This window comes from Macrotis lagotis, chromosome 5 (genome assembly GCF_037893015.1).
Source record: "Macrotis lagotis isolate mMagLag1 chromosome 5, bilby.v1.9.chrom.fasta, whole genome shotgun sequence".
Taxonomy (NCBI): Eukaryota; Metazoa; Chordata; class Mammalia; order Peramelemorphia; family Peramelidae; genus Macrotis; species Macrotis lagotis.
In genome coordinates, this window is record NC_133662.1 from 51,936,838 (window position 1) to 51,941,386 (window position 4,549).

Sequence of the window (4,549 nt, forward strand, 5' to 3'; positions counted from 1 at the left end):
CTTGTAGCCTGGAACAGAGACAGCGATCTCAGTTTTCCTCTAAGTATTCAGAGTCAGCATCTTCCTGTTACTATTTCTTCTGTACTCATTGGGAATGGTTTGGTTCCTTCTTGCCCAGGACCATATATAAGCAGTAAAACTGGGCCTGGCACAACTTTTTTTTTTTTTTTTCACCACAAACATTAGCATTTATTCATTTTCTTTTTTTTTAGCAAATGACAAATACCCAGTTTACCAGATTTACTTTTTTTTTGCCTAGGCTTAACATTATTATTTAAACAACTGTCAAAACTTACTAAGTTTTGCAGCATTCATGCACAACTAGAAAACATCCTTAATTTATTTCAAACCAGAAATGTATTACCATTAAAGTATTAATACCTTTTACTACTAAATACTTTTAAAAAATTGAAATTAAAAAAAAACTTTCATCCTGGAAATGTTAACTTCACAGCAGACTTAAACTACTACTTGGCTCACATTTCAAACAAAATGGAAATTCATGTGTACATTTTGCCCTAGCACTACTGAAGGATCACTGTTCACCTTGGATTAATTTTAATAAAAAGCAAAGTTCATACAGAAATTTACAACAATTTTTAAAGACAAAAAATCATCCTATTAATGTGGTCCCAACAATAAACTCAAAAGTCTATGACAAATAGGTGCTTCGATGAGCCATTTATAAATACTTTAGATTAAGTACAATTATACTGAAAGAGTTCTTGTAATAGCTTAATATTTCTGTTAAATGCATGCATTGAATTACTTATTATCCAAGCGTAGCAGCTGCTCCTTATCATTTATTGTTAAGGACTTTAACTGGACATCTTCTTCAACTTCTACTCTTTCTTGACCATTCTCAACAGTTCTCTTTGTAGTGATCTTTCTGCCATTTACTATTTTAGTTGTAGTTGATTTGGACTTGAAGTTACCCATCCCACTACCACCAAATAATGTAGAAGAGAACGAAGTAAGGCCTCCATGGCCCACAGAACCGAATGAAGTAAATTCTGTATCAAATGATGAAAGTCCACTTCCAAAACCTGGAAATCCACCAAAGGCAGAAAAAAAGGGTCCTGCACCTCTGCTTCTGTTTCCACGAGTCCCTCTGAGACTTCCAAAAAAGTCCTCAAATTGGTCAAAGAAGTCAAATGAAAATGGGTCCCTTCCAACAAAAAATTCCCTGAAGACATCATCTGGGTTCCGGAATGTGAATCCATATTCAAATGTATTATCAAAATGACTTCCACCTCCTCCACCTCCACCATTTAATCCTTCTTTTCCATATTTGTCATAGATGTCCCATTTTTTGGCATCTGATAAGACCTCATATGCCTCAGCTACTTGTTTGAATCTCCTTTCTGCTTCTTCTTTATTTTCAGGATTTTTATCAGGGTGCCACTTAAGTGCCAATTTACGATACGCTTTTTTAATATCCTTGGGTGAGGCATGTCTCTGCACACCTAGAGAGGTTCAGAAGTTCCTGGAACTTTTTCAAAACTGTCTCTGAAATAACCTTAAAAGAAGCCTCTAGGGGGCAGCTAGGTGGTGCAGTGGATAGAGCACTGGCCCTGGAGTCAGGAGGACCTGGGTTCAAATCCGGCCTCAGACACATAATAATTACCTAGCTTTGTGGTCTTGGGCATGCCACTTAATGCCATTTGCCTCGTAAAAAAACAAAAACAAAAAATAAAACAACAAAACAACAAAAAAGAAGCCTCTAAACTGCATCTAAAGCCATAGAATCCTTAAAAACAGAGAATGAAACAACTTTTCATATAAAGATATCTTGGAGGAAATTCAGGAATATTTTGTCCCACATGAGTAAAACAATAGAGCAGTCCAGCTCAGTAAGGGAACTGGAAAACCAGTGGGAAGCCCTTTGTATAGCAAAACTGAGTAAATAAAAATATGGGTCCTAATGCAGCAGACCAGTAAGTAGTAGGGGAGGCCATCATTAAGGACCATTGCCCCAGCACAGAAGGCAAACTTCAAGACCCAGTATGTTATTGAAAAATATACTCCAAAATTAGGTAATCTCAGTGCAAGGAGTAAGCCATAAGTACATGGCACACTAATGGACAAAGCCAGGAGGCACACACCCAACCCTAAACACAAAAAACTTGGAAGCATGCTCTTGTACTCCTGCAGCACAGTTTAACTTTCAAAGTGAGTAAAATAAAGATCACTTAACATAGAAATTTAATATGTTAACAGGGAGGATTAGAACCCAATCTCAGAAGAGCAAAACAGTTACAAAATGTCACCATGTGATGTCAGAAAGGGGATTTGAATTGGTCTCAAATGCAAAAACTTCTTGGAATAACATAAAAAGAATTTTAAAAAACAAAGAATTAGAAGAAAAATTCAGAAATGTAATGAGAGTCTTGCAGGGAATAATGAAAAAAAGAAAAGGAACAGAAAAATGACAGAAAAATAATACCTTTAAAAGTAAAATTGATGAGAAGAAAAGTGACAGAAGATGACAAAAAGGAGGACAGATTGAAGGAGTCAGCGATCAGAAGCAAATCATGGTGAAGAGAGATTAGGTAACAGGAAACAAAAAAGTATAAGAAAAAAGCAAAAGCAAAAATAGACCTAATTAAGAGGGGTAAGAAAGGAAACTTTCTAAAAGGTAACATAAACAATGATATAATATTAATATTAAACATATATTCATCAAGAGTATAGCATCCAAATGCTTAGATGTTATGTTAAAGGATTTAGAAGAAGACATTTACAGTTAAACTGTATTAGTAGGAGAATTCATTCTCTGTCTTTCTGAATTAGATAAGCAAAATTAAAAGGAAAGAAGCTAAGAAGGGGAATAGAATTTTAGAAAAGATAGGTATTTTAGATCTCTGGAGAAAACAGAATTTTGTTATAAAGAAATATCATGTTCTTTGCAGCACATAAAACTTACATAAAAATTGGCCATGCATTAGGACAAAAAAATTTAAAAAACCCATAAAAAAAAAAAACAAAATCCCCCCCAAAATCTCACAATCAAATGTCAAAAACAAAAAGTACTAAAGACTTCCTTTTCAGGTTATGAGGAAATAAAAATTACATATAGTAAATGACCATAAAATAAAAAAAATGAAAATTAAATAGCCTTATTTTTAAGAACAAGTAAATAAAACAATAAACAATAGTAATAATCAACACTGTCATAAAAGACAATGACAATGACATCATACCAAAATTGTGGAAAGAAGCAAAATCATTTATTAGTGGAAATTTTATCTATGTAATTGCTTACATGCATAAAATTGAGAAAAAGGATGCAATGAATCATTCATGCAACTAGCAAAAACTATATAAAGAACAAATTTACAATCCTGAATAAAATAAATTAAAAATTTTAAATTCATCATTAAATTATGAACTTATTAATTATGAAATAATCAGGAAATAATTATGAAAGAGGAAATTAATGAAAAAATTAAGAGTAAATTAATGAAATTTAAAGACAGATAAAACTAAGAATTACTTTTATGAAAAAATATTAGGAGATAAACGTTCTGTATTATTTGATTAACAAAAGAAAGAACTAAATTACCAGTATCAAAAAACAATGAAGAGGGTAAAATCAATCTCACAAAGTCATCCTTTGTTATCATCATCATCATCACTGTCTTCTCTTAGTTCCATTTTACATTTCAAGGAATTAATTTCTTCAGAGACTTTTCTACTTTTCTATCTCATTTTCCATCTAACCAATTCTGCTTTTTAAAACATTCTTTGCCTCCTTGGACTGTTTTTTCCCTTTAACCTAAACTTGTCTTTAAGATTTATTTGCATCAGTATTTTTTGTTTGTGTGTGTCTCCTGCATCAAGCTACTGAATAGGCTTTAATGATTTTCCCTCTTTGCTCTCATTTTTCTTTGCAATCTTTCAACTATGTCCTTTACCTGATTTTCAAAGTCTTTTTTGAGCTCGTCCATTACTTAAGATCAATTCATATTTTGTGGAGGCTTTGGATATAGAAGTTTTGACTTTATCTTCTTCTGAGTGTTTATTTTGATCCAACATAGGACCAAAGCAATTGTCTATGGTCAGATTCTTTTTCTTCTGTTGATTGATCATTTCCCCAGCCTATGACTTGATATTTTTAATTCCTTGGTAAGGTTTAGCTCTGCTTCGAGGGTGCAGGATGCACTTTTCTAAGATTTTCAGGATTTTTCAGCTGTTTCAATTCCTTCAAAGTCCTATGAGAGACTTTGCTCCACTTCCCAGTTCCTCTGCCCTGGAGCTGTGAGGAGAATCCCTTATCCATTATGACAGTAAATCTTCGCTTTCTGAGACTGGTATCTGAGACCTGCTTCAGAGTAAGAAGAGAGAAACTTCTGTAGCCTCCCCCAGCTCCTTTCCTGTATGTGTGCTGAGCACTCTGGAAGTAGCTATGGGATGACTTCATGATCACTAGCTCTGTTGGCTTGCTTTTGGTTCCCAGGGCTACACTGACACCTTCACTGCACTGAGATCCATGCTCAGTCTTGTGTGGCAGAGTTTATCACTAAACATTCAAGTAGTCATTGGTAAT

At 33.9% G+C, this 4,549-nt stretch overlaps 1 pseudogene; it reads right to left on the bottom strand.

Annotated features, from left to right (window-relative positions):
* Positions 1–765: 765 nt before the first annotated feature.
* Positions 766–3,950, bottom strand: LOC141489264 (dnaJ homolog subfamily B member 6 pseudogene; annotated as a pseudogene).
* Positions 3,951–4,549: the final 599 nt, after the last annotated feature.